Genomic DNA, 18,759 nt, shown 5'->3' on the forward strand with positions numbered 1-18,759 from the left:
GACAAGGCCAAGCAGGAGAAGGGTCCCGACACTACGCCCATTGTGGCTACCCTCTGACCCTGGTGTGTGTCTTCTTAATTGGCTCACACTGGTGTCATGAAGCCTACTTGCGCCAAATTGTGCAGGAGTAAGACTAGACTGTCTTCAAAGGCCTAATTCTTCCCATCCTGGTTGGCACTGAGAAGTCTCTCCTCTCTTAATGCAGGCTGATGTAGAAAGTGATATTCCAGAACTTCTGAGCCCACACTTTCAGAAGACCGAAAGCTTCACTATGTAAGTCAGACCACTCTACCAGGATCATAGGTCCCCAAAGCTCTTGTATGTCTCATCCATCGCAGCCCAAAGATGAAACGTTTGAATGAGACTTTAAAACTATTCCACCTTGGTCCAACTTTCAGACTGTGAACCTGTGGACAAATACATGATCCTTGCTTTGTGTGACAATATTGTTACTCAGCCATATAGATAACTGCTAAGCCATCAGCAGCAGGTACATCTCTCTGGTAGCTTGTACCATTGGCTTGAAACATTCTGGAAGATGTGAACAAACCTGCATAAGGAGCTCTGTGGTCTTTGGGAGAAATTAGAATGGGAAGCCCACCTTTGCTTAGGAGAAGTGCAAAGCACAGGTTACAGTCAACAGATGAGAGAGAGCAGCAATCAGGCTCAGGATCACTGAAGACCACCGAGCTTCCGGTACAAAGGCAGGACTTCCTAATTTCCTACGGAGCTAGAAGAGCAGCCAGAGGAACCCCACTTGGGTTCCTGACACAAGAAAACAGAGGTAAAGGGAAGGGTGGACTGAAAGAAAACCTCTATTGACTGCTGCCTCAGGAAGTCTGCTCTGAAACAACCTGGGCTGGAGACACTTCAACTTCTTCACTGAGAAGTCAGCTAACCTGGGTCTCTTGATATCACCATTTCCATTTCTCCCTTAAAAAGTTGATATTTTATCTTGAGGAGATTAAACAACAACACAATTGTTCCCAAACTGAACAGTGCCAGAAGCCATAGCAGACAGTTCGCAGGCAGTCCTGTTCTCTCTTTTCAAGCCCATCCAGTGAGTGGCACAACACAGAGAAATAATTTTTAGCATATGAGGAAAATTGTCCTAGTGTCTCCCACAATCTAGTGTTTGAAAACAACCCTTGCCCTCACCGAATACATGAATGGTTAAACTATTGGTTTTCCTGAGATACAAAGCCTCCAAGAGAAAATGGATTTCATTTTCTTTTTCTCTTGAAAATCAACAAATCAGAGCACAAGTCCACCTTGCTGAACTTGAACTCCAAATGTGTGCTTAGGGGAAGCAGAGCTGACAGCCCAGAGACTCAAAGGTCCCATTAGCAGTCACCCAGGCCCATTACCCTGTCTCTCTGGATTTCCTTCCGTGACATTGCTCCAACACTCTCTGCAAAGAGAACTGACAGATGGATTCTGAAATTTGCATGCAGATCCTTCTTGATAGTCAAAATGCTTCAAGATGTGCCTAGGAGCCCTGGGTGGTAGGTTTCCGGGGTACTGAAGAGCCCGGGGTAGTTAGGTGGTTTTGTTTCTCACCGTGGTGTGGTACCTGCAGGCAGGCCTGAGGTTAGTGGCCCCTTTCTCTCTGAAGTGAGATTCCCAACAAGGGACCATGGGAGATGGCTCTCTGGAGCATTCGGGTGCCGAGGCGCTGAGGAGTGGAGTTAGGCTGAGTGTGTAGCACAGCAAGTTGTTTCTGTGACTCACGGCATGGCTGGACTTCATCTTATGACTAAGAGAATGAAGCAAAGGGGACGCGTTTATTCATGGGGTCATTCTGCCGTGTCACGGTCACACAGTGAGCTTGTCACCTCATCCTCTCTCCTCAGCAGTCTGTCAGGCCTTTCCCTTCATATTTTCCCCCTGGTGACAACTCTCTAGCATAGACTTTAAAAAAAAAATCCAAGGTGAAGGTATCAGAGGTTCTATGAATTTGGCTGTAAATTTTTTATTTCTCATCTCAGGCTGAAATTTCATGTTCCTTTCAAGTCCATGTGCCTGTGCCTGTGGAGGCCAGAAGACGATGTGAAATCCTTTGGAGCTGACATTACGAGCTCTCAACATGGATGATGGTCATTGTACTTTGGTCTTCCACAAAAGCAGTAAGGACTCTTAACTGCTGAGCCATCTCTCCAGCCCCTGAACTTCAGTCTTTATCAGTTATAATACCATGCACATTTGCATATGTGAAATCACAACTTCACGTGGTGGAGTATTGTATTGTATTCGCTACTTTTCTGTTGCTGTGATAAAATAGCATGACCAAAAACAGCTCAAGGAAGAAAGGGTTTATACTAGCTTATGGTCCAGAGGGAAGGAGTCCACAAAAGCAGGGAAATTACAGAGGCAGCTACAGAAAGCAGAAAGATCACATTTCATTCACTTACAGGGTGGAGAGAAGGGGGGAGGGGGGAAGAAAGAAAGAAGAAGAGATAGAAGGAAAGAAAGGGAGAAAGAGAGGGAGAGAGAGAGGGAGAGGGAAAGAGAGGGGAGGGAGGGGAGCGAGAGGGGAAGGGAGGTGGGGAGGGAGAGGGGGAGGGAGAGGGAGAGAGATCTTGTTTAATAATTCAACTGGCAAAGAGAGCTGATAGTGAGACCCAGAACTTACACTCTAAGCTTAACACTGCCAAGTAGTAGGGAATCCCATCCTACCTTCTTACAGTGACCTGGGAAGTAAGCCTGAAAATTCACACATTTGGCCATAAGCCAAAAGATCACCACAAAATGCAGAGCTGTGGCTTCCTGCTTCTCTGTCAGTGGCTCTCGTCCTTGGCATCTCATGATGAGCTGGTGATTGGATGAAGCCACTCCAGTTACTCTGTTTGATCTGTAAAGCCTCCAGCCCTGCAGTCTGGTTGTTCTGTTCATCCAAGTAGAATTGCCCATGAAGTTGACAGGAAATTTGTCAGGTCTCAATCTCTAGAGTCAAGGCCACAGAACAATGTCACCTCCTTGGAGCAGCAGGACTGGTCTATTAGCGACTCTACTCCCTGGAACATATTTGGTTCTGTGGCAGATCAGTGATTTGTCTCATGACTGCAACAAAATACCTAACGGGAAGCAAACTTAAGAAAGGACACATGTCACAACGACTTATGATACCAAACCACTGACAATGTGGACTCCATCTCTTGATACACATATGCAGGGGCTTGAATGAGAAGCATCCCACACAGGCTACTGTGTTTGGACGCTTGGTCCCTAGTTGTTGGTGCTGTTTGGGTAGGTTGTGAAACCTTTATGAAGTAGTCTTGCTGGAATCTCTCTCTCTCTCTCTCTCTCTCTCTCTCTCTCTCTCTCTCTCTCTCTCTCTTATACACACACATACACACACACACATACACACACACACACGCACACATCCACACACACACAACTAGTGGTGGGCTTTGAGGGTTTATATATAGCCTATCTCCATTCCCCATCTCTCTCTCTCTCTCTCTCTCTCTCTCTCTCTCTCTCTCTCTCTGTGTGTGTGTGTGTGTTTGGTGTTTTGCTAGTGGACTGCACTGCTGACAATGAAGATGGGAATTTCCCCAAAGAACTACTTCTTTTTCTTTTTTTAATTAATTATTTATTTATTTTTTGGTTTTTCTGAGACAGGGGTTCTCTGTGCAGCCCTGGCTGTCCTGGAACTCACTCTGTAGACCAGGCTGGCCTTGAACTCAGAAATTCACCTGAATCTGCCTCCCAAGTGCTGGGATTAAAGGCATGCACCACCATGCCCGGCTCAAAGAACTATTTCTAAACAGGCCACATCCCTCTTGTCCTATTAGTCATCTTCCTCTCCTACCTTCTGTTGATGAGCTATAAGGGAAGTTGAAGTATTAAAGAACCATAATTAAATTAGGTTTTGAAAACTCTGAGCCTACACTCTGTTTTCTAAAACAGGTCTCCGAAGCCTTCTAACATTTATGAGTAGCCTTCTTTAATTGTGTCTGTCTCTGATGCAAGTGCAGGTTATTCATTAGGGCTAAAATGATAGTGATGGCCATGGAAATATGTATGTATGTATGTGTGTGTATGTATGTATGTGTGTATGTATGTATTTTTTGGTTTGTGTTTATGTTCAGTGGTTTGAATGAGGACTGTCCCTCATAGGCTTGGGTGTTTGAACACTTAGTTCCCAGTAGGTGGTGCTATTTGGGAAGGTTTAGGTAGTGCAGCCTTCTGAAGGAAGCATGCCACTGGGAACAGGCTTTAAACTTATGTAGTCTCTCCCTATTCCTAAGTCAGGATATGAGTTCCCAGCTTCCTGTTGCCATGCCTGCCCACTGTGATGGACTCAGCCCTCTAGAACTGGAAGCCAAACTGTACCTTTTCACCCATAAATTGCTTCTGGTCATGATGTTTTATTACAACAACAGAAAACTAATAAAGAGTGTGTGCATGTGCCTATGTGGTGGTTTAATATGCTTGGCCCAGGGAGTGGCACTAATTGGGGGTGTGGACTTTTAGAGGAGGTGTGGCCTTGTTGAAGAAAGTATGTCACTGTGGGGTGGGCTTTGAGTCCTTCCCCCCCTAGCCACGAGGGAGCCAGTCTTCTGGCAGTCTTTAGATCAAGATGTAGATGTCTTAGCTTCTTCTGTGCTATGCCTGCCTGGGTGCTGCCATGCTTCCACCTTGATGATAATGGACTGAACCACTAAACCTCTGAACCTGAAGTCAGCTCCAATTAAATGTTGTCCTTATAAGAGTTGTCTTGGTTATGGTGTCTGTTCACAGCAGTAAAACCCTAACTAAGACAGGAGTTGGTACCAGGAACTGGGGTATTGCTGTGATAGGCCTGGCCATGCTTTTATTTACAGGAATGTGAATTTTGGGACTTTGTAAAGAAGTGGAATGCTTTAAGTGGGGCTTAATGGGCCATACTGGTAGAAACATGGAAGTCATGTTCCTTACTGTTTTGAACTGTCGACCTAGCTCAAGAGGCTTCAGAGGAGAAGACTTCTAGTCTATGTGATATTTTGGTGAAGAATGTGGCTGCTTTTTTGCAGTTGTCAGAAGAGTCTGCCTGAGGCAAAGGTGAAGAGATTTAGATTAATTGCTTTGACAAAAGAAGTCTCAAAACAGCCTGGTATAAATTCTGTTGTGTGGTTACTAAAGTTCACTCTTATGAAGAGCATTCTAATGAAAAGGAGCAAGCATAGAAAGGAAAAATCTACAAGATGTATGGTTCAAAGAAAGAGGAAAGGAGCACCAGGAAGTGCAGTGAAGCTCAATCCTGTGATCAAGGACATTAAATGGAATTAAGGGAGCAATATTCCACCCAGAAAAATTTATGATTTTGCAGTTGAAAAAAGAATAGTGCTATCTAAGCACTATTTATGACCTAGTTATTGTTTTCATTTGTACTTTAAATCTGGAATGAACTGGAATCCAGAAATGGATAGCATAGCTGTGATCCAGATCTTGAGGAATCAAGGCCACAACAAGCTTAGGCTGTAATCCCAGGAGACAGAGGCAAGCAGATCCCTGAGTTCAAGACCAGCCTGGAACAGAGCAAGTTCCAAGTAGAAAAAAGCTTAGGTCCAGGTGTAGTGGTTCCTGCTTTTAACCCCAGAACTCAGGAGACAAAGTCAAGCAGATCTCTGAGTTCAAGGTCAATCTATTGTGCAAGTTCCAGGACAGCCAAGCTCAGGGAGTGAAGGAGTTGGAAAACAGAAAGCTGGTGATAATATAATAGAACAAGGGGGGTATGTTCCAGCCCTGGCAAGCAGTAGAACAGGGCAGCTTTGGCCATGTGGTTCTGGCTTTAGAGTTAAAAAATAGAAGAGACTACTGGGACAATTGATGCTGCTTAGCTGGAACTAAGAAATTAGCAGTGATTAAGAGGAGACCAGTATCACTGAGGTGAAATCTGGAAAATGTTTTCTGAGAGCACAAAGAAGCTGTGTTCCAGAGATAGCAAAGGCAGTATCTCATACTGCAACTGGACTTGGTAATGTGTAAGAGTCACCCAGGTGGTACTGGTTTTGAAAGCAGGAAGGGGTCATGAAGCAGCTGAGGCTTGGAACTATGATAGGCCAGGGAAGGCCATTGGTGAAGGTGCAGCCTCAGTTGCAATTGACAGCCCAGGACTGAAGGGGTCATAAAAAGGAGTTGAGGCTTGGCACAATGAAGAGAGCCTATGAGAGGTTATTGGTGAAGCCTGGTTGCAGTGGAAGACCCCAGCAGATTGGAGATGCCAGTACCATAGGATGATCACCAAGAACAGCAGTGGCAGTGGAGTGGAGTCAACCGGAGCCTAGAGTGTTACAGAGGGCAGAGCTGGAGATGTGACCCAAGACCTTTGGAGAAGCCCAGAAGATCATGTTTGGATTCCAGACACTGGAACAAGAAGCTATAATGTTGAAGTTGCCTTGGAGACTCCAGAATGTTCAAGAGGCCAGAGCCATGAGATACATGCTGAGGAAAGCTGTTAACAGGGAGTGAAACCAGCCCAAGAGAGTTGTGTTGTAGTCAACAAAGCAGAAAGGAATTGGACATCCAGACATCAGAATGGAGTTTGCCCAGCTAGCTTTTGGTATTGCTTTGGTCCAGTGTTTCCTCACTATGTCATTTTGTAATGGTAATGTATATCCTGTGATGTTGGAGGTAAGTGTGATCGGCTTTTTGATTTTGATTTTATGAGGGATTATAGTTAAAAGATTGTATGAATCTCAGAAGAGACTTGGAACTTTGGACTTTTAACATTGTTGAGACTGCTACAGACTGAGATTTTTGAAGTTGGACTAATTGTATTTTGCATTATGGAATGCCTAGATATGGCCCTCATAGACTCAGGTGTTTGAACAAGAGTATGAGGGGCCAGGGAGTAGAATGTGGTGGTTTGAATATGTTTGTCTCAGGGAGTGGCGCTCTTAGAAGGTGTGAACTTGTTGGACAAAGTGTGTCACTGTGGGAGTGGGCTTTGAGATCCTCCTCCTAGCTGCCTGAGAACAGTCTGTTCCTGGCTTCCTTTGGATGAAGGTGTAGAACTCTCAACTCCTTCTCCTGCACCATGCCTGCCTAGACGCTGCCATGTTTCCCACCTTGATGGTAACGGACTGAACCTCTGAACCTGTAAGCCAGCCCCAATTAAATGTTATCCTTTGTAAGAGTTGCTTTGGGCATGGTGTCTGTTCACAGCAGTAAAACCCTAAGTAAGACACATCCCCATACAATATTTCGACCACAACCCCATTCACACCAGTCTTTCCTAAGTGAAGGGACCAATCACAGTAGTCCCTCATGTGAATGAGAGTCTGTCTGTGTTTGTACCAGTCCTGGGTGTTCTGGTAGGACAGCAGGGGATGTGTTCACCTCCAGCCTCAGGATAACAAGCTGCAGGGTGTCTAGAGTCCCCCATGTGATGACATAGTTCTGCACAACTTTTTAGAATAGACATGGGCTGGCACAGTGTGTTCCAGAGCCAGGCTGTGTGTCAGCAGCAAGCAGCTATGATTGGTATGCAGTTTCTTCAAGCTATACATGGAGTATTCAAAGCAGCCAGTGGTGGCATGAAGCTCATAGGGCTGATATTCCTTCCCTCAAGGCACTTGGAGTGCAGAAAGGCCCTCAGAGTTATCAATTATCAATTAGGGGGTGAAACTGTCCCATCTCTCATTATCTTTGTTTATTTTTTTAAAAAAGCATTAGGAGGGATGCTTTCAATAAAGACTCACAACTAACATCAATAGTGATTCAACAGAGGCTATGTGGTGGCTCTGTCAGTAAAGTGGCTCGTAGACACTGGGCCAAGTTCAGATCTCCAGAATCCACGTAAGAAGTTGGGTTGATGGTATGATTGTGACCCCAGTGCAGCGGACACAGTCACAGGCTGGCCCATTAGTCTAATGGGATAGGTGAGCTCTGCTTTCAGTGAGAGACCCTGTCTCAAAAACTAGATGGAGCTGGGCATGGTGGCTCACACCTTTGTCCCTTCACTAGGGAGACAGAGGCAGGCAGGTCCCTGGGAGTTCCATGCCAGCTTGGTCTACACAGTGAGTTCCATGACAGCTTGGTCTACGGAGTGAGTTCCAGCACAGCCAAGGTTGTGTAGAGTCCCTTTCTAAAAAAAAGGGGGGGGTGGAGAAGCTATTAAAGAGAACAACCAACATTGACATCTTCATGCACACACATGTATACATCCCTCCACATCTGAACACATATGCACATACATGTGCAGTCTCCCATGCCTGAACACATTTGCACAATGCACAGACATACACATGTGCACACACATACACACATATAGACACACACACACCTCCTGCCTTAGCATCCCTGGGAGAGGTAGGTCCCTTCTAATCTGTCTCAGAAATTAAGAATCTTTGAAACATTAAGTATATTTTGGTAAAACTAACTCCAAATATTCTTGTCTTAGTTAGGGTTTTGCTGCTGTGAACAGACACCATGAATAAGGCAAGTCTTATAAAGGCTAACATTTAATTGAGGCTGGCTTATAGGTCTAGAAGTTCAGTCCTGTATCATCAAGGTGGGAGCATGGCAGCATCCAGTCAGGCATGGTGCAGGAGAAGCTGAGAGTTCAAATCTTCATCTGAAGGCTGCTAGTGAAAGACTGACTTCCAGGCAGGTAGGCTGAGGATCTTAAGCCCACGCTCACAGTGACACACCTACTCCAACAAGGCCACACCTCGTAATAGGGCCACTCCCTGAGCCAAGCATATACAAACCATCACATTCCACTCCCTGCCTCCCATAGACTTGTTCAAATATATGAGTCCATGGGGACCATACCTAAACATGTCATAATGCAAAATACATTTAGTTCAACTTCAAAACTCAAAAATGTTAAAAGTCCAAAGTTCATGGTCTCTTCTGAGATTCATCTAATCACTTTACTGTAATCCCCAAAGCAAGACAGGAAACCAGCTGGGCAAACTCCAAACTCTGCATCTCCATGTCTAATATCATAGCAATCTTCAGATCTCCAACTTCCTTTTCATCTTTGTTGACTGTAACAAACTTCTTTCTCCTGGGCTGTTTCCACTCCCTGTTAGCAGCTTTCTTCAGCAGATAGCCCACGGGATCTCAAACATCTTGGGGTCTCCAAGGCATCTTCAGTGTTACAGCTTCTTGTTTCAATGTCTGGGATCTACACATGATCTGGGCTCCTCCAAAGGGCTGTTGTCACTTTTTTAGCTCTGCCCTCTGTAGCACTCTAAGCTCAGGTTGATCCACTTCACTGCTGCTGTTCTTGGTGATCAGCCCATGGTACTAGCATCTCCAATATGCTGGAGTCTTCCACTGCAACCTATAGCCTCTCATAGGCTCCCTTCATGGTGCTAAGCCTCAACTCCTTTGCATGATTCCTTTAGTCCTGGGCCATCAACTGCAACTGAGGTTGCACCTTCACCAGTGCCCTTCCATGGCTTCTCACAGTGCCAAGCCTCAGCTGCTCTCCATGACCCCTTCATGCCTTCAGAACCAGTAACACCTGGGTGACTCTTACACATTAAGCTGCTGCATGAGGCCCAACCTTGACTATCTCTGGAACACAGCTTCTTCTCTCAGAAAACACTTTCCAAGTGATGTTGGTCTCTTCTTAAACACAGCTAATTTCTTAGCTCCAGCTAACCAGCATCAATTGTCCCAGAGTCCTTTCTATTTTTCACTCTAAAGCCAGAGCCACATGGCTGAAACTTCTGTGTTTTGCTGCTTTCTGGGACTGGAACATGGCCCACCTACTTATTCTATTACTATCTTTCTTTTTTTGACTCCTTCTCTACCTAAGTTTGGCTGTCCTGGAACTTGCTCTGTAGATTGATCTTGAACTCAGAGATCTGAATGCCTGTCTCCTAAACACTGGGATTAAAGGTGTGGTCCACCAAGCCTGGATTTAAGTTTTTATTCAACTAGAACTTGCTCTGTTCTAGGCTGGCCTTGAACTCAAAGATCTGCTTGTCTTTGCCTCCTGGGATTAAAGGCTAGTCCTACCATCCCTGGATCTAAGTTTAGCTGGGTGGGTTCTTGTCCCTAGCTCACTACTGCCTTAATTCAATGTGATATTCTTGAACACAGAATTCAGCTCCATTTCACTTCATGGGATCCCTTTAATACTCAAACTATATATTTTATATTTTTCATTTCTTAGCTTGCTGGGCTTGTTTAAAATGCTCTTCATGAGACTATGATAGGCATTTCTGAGACTTCCTTTGTCAATTCAATTAATCCAAGTCCCTTCACCTTAGTGTCAGGCAAACTCTTCAGACAAAGGCAAAAAATAGCCACAGTTTTTATTTAAAAAAAAGAAAAAAAGGCTCTAGGCCACATATTTAAATTTCCACTGAAATCTCTTGGGACAGGTCTTATAATTCAAATCACTCTCAGTAACAAAGTCTTCCATATTCTTACTAGGCCATCCAATTAAGCCCCATTTAAAGCATTCCATGACTTTCCAAATCCAAAGTCCAAAACCCACATTCTTCCAAACAAAAGCATAGATAGGCCTATCACCCCACTCCTGGTACCAAGTTCTGTCTTACGGTTTTACTGCTGTGGATAGACACCATGACTAAGGCAAGTCTTATAAAGGCCAACATTTAATTGGGACTGACTTACAGATTCAGAAGTTCAGTCCAGTATCATCAAGGCAGGAACATGGCAGCATCCAGGTTGGCATGGTGCAGGAGAAGCTGAGAGTTCTACATCTTTATCTGAAGTCTGAGGATCTTCACGCCCACAGTAACACACCCACTCCAACAAGGCCACACCTCATAATAGGGCCACCCCTAGACCAAGCATATACAAACCATCACAGTGCCTTATAGTCTTCTGTGTGTTTTGTTATACATTTAAAACATTATTCTGGAGTAGGGTCTCTGGACTTCTGTAGGCAACTAGAAGAGTGTATGGTGAGGAGACTTGAGACCCCATAATCCAAGACTGTGCTCTCTGGAGACAGACTCAAGGCTAGGGAAGCAGAATGCCCTGGGGGAAACATCCTACTCTGGTGTTACACTGTTCAGCTTCCTTTATGTTTATGGGGAGGCTTTAGGGTATAATGTTAAATGCATGTGGACATGTAGTTCTGTGGCTTGAGGGTTCACCATTAGTGTTATTCTCTGTTAGAGACAGATTTGTCCCTTTGAGAAATGAGGATGTGCTGAGCAAGGTCTGTGCCTTCCCTCAGGGCTACTACAGAGCAAAGCTGGCTTCTCCTTTTTTTTTTTTTTTTTTTTTTTTGGTTTTTCGAGACAGGGTTTCTCTGTATAGCCCTGGCTGTCCTGAACTCACTCTGTAGACCAGGCTGGCCTCGAACTCAGAAATCCGCCTGCCTCTGCCTCCCGAGCGCTGGGATTAAAGGCGTGCGCCACCACGCCCGGCTTGGCTTCTCCCTTTAAACAGGAAAGCTGTGTAGGGAGGGTGAAAGGAGGAGAACTTGAGTTCCAATCTGACTTCTTCTGGATAATGGCAGCTTCAAATTTGTCACCAAACTAGGAGCTCCTGAGAGGGATGGAGGGAAACAGAGGGGGTCACAACTCCTTTCTGAGGCTGTGATAAAATCTCATGACCAGAGGCAACTTGGGGAAGGGGATTTGTTTAGCTCAGCTCATGGTTTCAGAAGGCTCGAGTCCATGCTGGTGGGCACAGTATGGCAGCAAGGAGCCTGGCAGGAAGCTGGCTATGACATTTCATCAGTGTATAGGAAACAGAGACAGTGAACTAGAAGTGGGGTGAGGGTGTAAACCTTAAAGCCACACCCAGTGACTTAATTCCTTCAGCAAATGTGCATCTCCTAAATGTTCCACAACCTCCCCTAGAAAGTGCCACCAACTGAAGATCAAGTGTTCAAGTATGCATGGGGGACAGTTTTCATTCAAACCATCACATAAGCAGAGACACAAATTCCCCCCCCATTCCACCATGGATGGTGCTCACCATACCTTTCCACCATGATGAAAGGGTCATATGCCCTCCCGTTAGCCCCAGTAAATCCTCCTTGGGATGGGGCATTTGGTAAATGCTTGGATGGGGCATTTGGTCAGAGCAGAGAGAGAAGTTATTAATATAGATAAACATACCGAGTCTCAGAATGTGTCCCTGTGCTTCTTGTGAATGACACCATGGCCTCTGGCTCTCGTGAAACGTGGGGTGGGTTAGAGATGAGGGAATGGATGGGCTGAGCATCGAAACCTCCCTCCCTGGCTTGTTTCCCCATTAGTTTCAAGGGTCTCACTTTCTATGATGCAGGCGCTGTGTCTGAAAGTAGACTTTAGTGTGGACCAGCTCTGATACTCCTATGGCCTCCCATTCTTAAAGTGGCCTCTGTAAGACAGAGAGACCTCCCCAGGGAGAGAACACTGGCATGGGCCTTTGGGTATTCTGACTGTGTCCTAGTGCTGCGTGTCTCAGCAGCTCACAGAGCTTGGTCATCTTTCCTTCCCAATGCTTTACCCTGTGAGCTCACAGCTCTAATCATCTAGTCCTGTGTTCTATACTCTCCCTACTGGGTCTGGGCAGCTGTGTCCTATCTATTCCCCGACTCCCTACAGGGTGGAGGGCAGACAGAGAGTCCTCTGTCTTCTGTGGAATGTAGCAGCAATTCTGAGTAAGGCACTGGCCAAGAAGTCCGGTCCCCCTATAAACTTTTTACAGTTCAGGAAAGTAAACACGTGGTTTAAGGTCTTTGCATAGGCAGGACTCACCGGTTTAGCTTGTTTTATAGAACTTTGAAAGAAAATGTTGGTAGAGCTAATACCTTTGGGAACCAGTCAAGGGGCAGGATCCAGAATCCCCAGGAAGAGCTTGGTGACTTAGGAGAGAAAAAGAGGAACCCTGTAGGAGCTGACTCCTCGTTCTTGCTCAGAATCTGTCTGTCCAGGTGATGTAGCCAGGTTTTCCCAGTTCAGGAAATTCGTTCCTATGTGGGGCAGTCACAGAGTTTCCTAGCACCAAGGGCTTTTACAAGTGAGCAGATGGGACCCAGGAAGCTGCATCATACAGTCCATTGGAGTTGGGGATCCATATACTGTTCAATTGAGCATCTCTCCAAGACTCTCCTGTGTGCTGGCAGGTGAGGAGAAAGCTGGACAACCACTTGATGGCTGTGTACAAAGGAACATGGCTGCGAGTGAGAGGGGTCCAGGGTCCATTTCTAAGGTTTTCGTGCTAGCAGAGACCTTGGGAAGAGAGGGAATGACCAGGGTTCCCAATTAGAGCCCTGGGGTGTGGGGAATAAACGCAAATATCCACAACCATCTAGCAGGTGAATTCACAGCCAGTGTTGAGCATCTGCAGTTTCTAGATACAGGTGTGGCTAACCAATGATGAGGAAGAATTAGGTGGGGCTACATGTGAACGACCTTGGGACAGACCAGCAGAGACCAGAGTCCAGCCATTAGAGCAGGGTACTTGGGTGGGGGTGCCTGCTAAAGTTGGGGTGAGCTAAATCCTGGGAGTAGGAGAAACAGGGATGGGAGTGGAAGACATAGGCAGACATCAGTAGTTGCAGTCACAAGGAAGGTACCTGGGCTCTGAGAGTGATTCTAGCTTTGATGGGTGTGGAGAGGTCACAGTTGGGGTACCGTGGGGGGCATTCATTACAGCCTTACTTACAAACTCTCTCAGTAAGAAATGAGTTGGGCTGGAGAGATGGCTCAGAGGATAAGAGCAACTGACTATTCTTCTAGAGGTTCTGAGTTCACTTACCAGCAACCACATGGTGGTTCACAACCATCTGTAATGGGATCCAAAGCCCTCTTGTGTCTGAAGAAATGTACTCATACACATAAAATAAATAAATAATTCCTTTAGAAAAATGAGTTATTCTGGGAAACGCAGACAGCAAGGTCAAACTGGAGGTATAATGTCAGTACTCATGACCTTCTTGACAAACCAATCATCGTCTCTAGAAGGTCACAGTATGGATACATAGACAGAGGCTTCTTTTGCAAAGCAAGTAATGTGTGTGTGTGTGTGTGTGTGTGTGTAGATTTCAGTATCAAATACTGTACCTGTCAGGCACTTAGAATGCTTTTGGCTTGTGGGATCTTGGGAGGGCGTTTATTTTTATTTTATTTTTACATACTGCAAATTGGTTTGCTACTTATTGCATAATTTATGTTAGTTTTAATATTTTCCCAGCACTTGGGAGGCAGAGACAGGCAGATTTCTGAGTTTGAGGCCAGCCTGGTCTACAGAGTGAGTTCCAGGACAGCCAGGGCTACACAGAGAAACCCTGTCTCGAAAAACCAAAAAAAAAAAATCTTTAAAATATTTATTATATTTCTGTTTTTTGTATGTGTGCACACGTGTGTCCTGATGTATCTGTGGAGGCCAGAGGATAACTTGGGGGGAACTCAGTTCTTATCTTACCTTCTGTCACATGGATCTCAGGGATTGAAGTCAGGTTGTCAGACTTGGCAGCAAGTGCCCTTACCTGCTGAGCCATCTTGCTGGCCCCCCAAAAGTTGTTGATCATTTTTTTTTCAATCTAAGGATTCACCATGAGTAACCCTAGCAAATGTTTGCCTAGTGCTTATTGGTTCTTTTTAAAATTGAATATTTTATTTATTTACATTTCAAATGTTATCCCCTTTCCTGGTCCCTCCCAACTCCCCTATCCCATTCCCCTCCCCCCTGCTTCTATGAGAATGCTCCCCCACCCACCCGCCCACCCACTCCTGCCTCCCTGCCCTGGCATTCCCCTACACTGGGGCATTGAGCCTTCATGGGACCAAGGGCCTCTCCTCCCATTGATGTCCAATAAGGCCATCCTCTGCTACATATGTGGCTGGAGCCATGGGTCCCTCCATGTCTACTCTTTGTTTGGTGGTTTAGTCCCTGGGAGATCTGGGTGGGTGGGAGGGGTCTGGTTGGTTCATATTGTTGTTCTTCCTATGGGGCTGCAAACCCCTTCAGCTCCTTCAGTCCTTCCCCTAACTCCTTCATTGGGGACCCTGTGGTCAGTCCAATGGCTGGCTGTGAGCATCCGCCTCTGTACTTGTCAAGCTCTGGCAGAGCCTCTCAAGAGACAGCTATATCAGGCTCCTGTCAGCAAGCACTTCTTGGCATCCACAATAATGTCCAGATTTGGTGACTGTATATAATAGGATGGATCCCTGGGTGGGGCAGTCTCTAGCTGGCCTTTCCTTCAGTCTCTGCTCCACATTTTGTCTCGGTATTTCCTCCCTTGAGTATTTTGTTCCCCCTTCTAAGAAGGACTGAAGTAGCCACACTTTGGTCTTCCTTCTTCTTGAGCTTCATGTGGTCTGTGAATTGTACCGTGGGTATTCCGAGCTTCTGGGCTAACATCCACTTATTAGTGAGTGCATACCATGTGCGTTCTTTTGTGATTGGGTTACCTCACTCAGGATGATATTTTCTAGTTCCATCCATTTGCCTAAGAACTTCATGACGTCATTGTTTTTAATAGCTGAGTGCTTAGTCTACACCACGGTCTATTCCGAGTACTTTCCACGGATGAGGTGATGTCCTTCCCCGGGGGAACTCAGACAGTGCATTCAAGCTCAAGAAGGCTGGCAGGTACCTGTGTTTGCAGAGCTGCTGTGTGGCAGCTGGCGTCTGAGACCGAGCCACCTGCTTTTGGAGTCTGCACTCTTAATCACTGTGGGGCTTTGTAGCTCCCCTGGGAGGAAAGGGCATTCTCTGTGGCTGAAGAACATAGGGGAGGGGACACTTACATTTTTATAGCTGGTAGAAAGGGTTGCCTAACACCTACCTACATTTAGTAAATGAATGAGTGAATGAGTGAATAAGCGAATGAATGAATGAATGAATGATTGAACAAAAGGAAAATCCTTTGTCTCCAGGATCTGAAACAACTTGAATGTTTCCCAGGACAAAGCTGCTTCTTCAAATGGAAGGGTGATAAATTGACTAATGGAACACCAGTGATTGGGTAGAGGTTGGAATGTTGCAAGTCCATAGCCAAATTATCTTGAGTCATCTTTAGCTCTCTTACTAGCCAACGATAGCCTTCCTCTGTTCCTGACCCAACAGGTCTGTGGGCCTTTGGAATATGCAAACAGAACACTAGTTTTGCTGTTGTTATTGTTTCGTTTGAAAGGTATTAACTTAGCAGACTACTAGCTTCCACCAACCCTAAAGTTAGTGTCTTCAGACAGCATGTAGCAGAGGTTTGCCCCATTTGGCTGTAAAGCGCCTCTCTGATGTTTCTACCAGAGTATTGGAAAAGCATATTGACTTAAGACTCTCTGTCCTGTTATTGCAAGAACTTCACAGTTCGGCTTCCATGTAGGATCACTGAGTTTGGGCTAACCTAAACTCGAAGAGAAGTCTTAACTGCTGAGCTGTCTCTTTAGTTCCTTACCTTGACATTTTCATAGGGCAGACCTGTTTTTGTTTCCTGAAGACTGACTGCCCATGGGGGGAGGGGTAGAGGGGGGAGGGGTGGAGATGGAGGGGTTGGAGGCTAGTAGTTAGTCCCAGAAGTAATTCTTTGGTAGTGTTCAGGTGAAGGACTTGTTGGGATAGGGTCAGAGCATGCTAAGGCATTATGATGGTTTGAATAAAAGTGGTTTCCATGAGAGTGGCACTATTAGGAGGTGTGGCCTTGTTGAAGTGGGTGTGGCCTGGTAGAAAGTGTGTCAGTAGAGCATGGATTTTGAGATTTCAGAACCTCAAGCCAGGCCCAGTGGCTCACAGTCTTGCTGCCTGTGGATCCTGATGTAGAACTCTCAGCTCCTTCTCCAGCACCATGTCTACCTGCATTCCACCATGCTTCCTGCCATGACAATTGTCTTAGTTGGGGTTTCACTGCTGTGAACAGACATCATGACCAATGTAAGTCTTATAAAAGACAACATTTAATTGGAGCTGGCTTACAGGTTCAGGCCATTATTATCAAGGCAGGAGCATGGAGCATTCAGGCAGGCATGGTGCAGGAGGAGCTGAGAGTTCTACATCTGAAGGCTGCTAGCAGAATACTGGCTTCTAGGCAGCTAGGATGAGGATCTTAAACCCACACCCACAGTGTACACACCTACTCCAACAAGGCCACTCCTCCTAGTAGTGCCACTCCCTAAGCCAAGCATATACAAACCATCATATCCCACTCCCTAGCCCCCATAGGCTTTTCAAACATATGAATCTATGGGGGCCATATCTAATCATAGATAATTAAAAAGTACATTTAGTCCAACTTCAAAAGTTTCCATAGTCTATAGCAGTCTTAACAACGTTAAAAGTCCAAAGTTCAAGGTCTCTTCTGAGATTCATCCAATGACTTAACTGTAATCCCCAGAGAAAGACAGGGAACCAGCTGGGCAAACGCCAAACTCTGCATCTCCATGGCTGATGTCAAAGTGGTCTTCAGATCTCCACTCCTTTTTCACCTTTGTTGACTGCAACAAACTGCTTTCTCCTGGGCTGGTTCCACTCCCTGTTAGCAGCTTTCCTGAGCAGATACCCTATGGCTCTGGCATCTCAAAAATCTTGGGGTCTCCAAGGCAACGTTGATGTTATAGCTTCCTGTTTTGCTGTCTGGGATCCCCACATGATCAAAGGGCTGTTGTCACCTCTTTAGCTCTGCCCTCTGTAGCACTCTAAGCTCAGGTTGATCCATTCCACTGCTGCTGCTATTCTTGGTGACCATTCCATGGTATTGGCATCTCCAGTACACTGGGGTCTTCTGCTGCAACTAGGCTTCACCAATAGCATTTCACGGTCTCTCCTCATAGCACCAAGCCTCAACTTCTTTGCATGGCTCCTTCAGTCCTGGACCATCAACTTCAACAGAGGCTGCACCTTCACCAATGGTCTTCCATAGCCTCTCACAGTACCAAGCCTCAGCTGCTTTCCATGACCCCTTCCTGCCTTCAAAACCAGTACCACCTGGGTGACTCTTACACATTACCAAGTCCAGTTGCAGTATGAGATACTGCCTTTGCTATCTCTAGAACATAGCTTCTTTGTGCTCTCAGAAAACATTTTCCAGATTTCACCTCAGTGATACTGGTCTCTTCTTCTTCTTCTATTCCTTCTTCTTCTTCTTCTTCTTCTTCTTCTTCTTCTTCTTCTTCTTCTTCTTCTTCTTCTTCTTCTTCTTCTTCTTCTTCTTCTTCTTCTTCTTCTTTTGAGATAGGGTTTCTCTGTGTAGCCCTGGCTGTCCTGGATCTCACTTTGTAGACCAGGCTGGCCTCAAACTCAGAAATCCGCCTGCCTCTGCCTCCCAGTCTTTTTGTAATCACTGCTAATTTCTTAGCTCCAGCTAACCAGCATCAATTGTCCCAGTAGTCTCCTTCTCCTTTTATCTACAAAGCCAGAGCCACGTGGCCAAAGCTGCCAAGTTCTGCTGCTTGCCAGGACTGGAACACGGCCCTTTTGTTCTATTACATTATCACCAGCTTTCTGTTTTCCAACTCCTTTACTCCCTGAGCTTGGCTGTCCTAGAACTTGCTCTGTAGAGGAACTTTGAACTCAGAGATCAGCCTGCCTATAAAACACTGGGATTAAAGGGGTGGGCCACCAAACCTGCATTTAAGGTTTTCTTTACCTAGAACTTGCTCTGTTCTAGGCTGGCCTTGAACTCAGAGGTCTTGTCTTTGCCTCCTGGGATTAAAGGCTTGCACTACCATGCTTGGATTTAAGTTTAGCTGGGGGTGGGGGGGAATCACTTCTCCCTTAATTTAATTTACTATCCTTGAACACACACAGACAGACAGACCCACATACACACTCCACATTCACACACATGTACACATACACACAAGCACACTTAGTCACACACACACACACATCTCCCCT

This window comes from Mus caroli, unplaced genomic scaffold, assembly GCF_978045245.1.
Source record: "Mus caroli unplaced genomic scaffold, Mus_caroli_1 scaffold_18, whole genome shotgun sequence".
In the NCBI taxonomy this organism is placed as follows: Eukaryota; Metazoa; Chordata; class Mammalia; order Rodentia; family Muridae; genus Mus; species Mus caroli.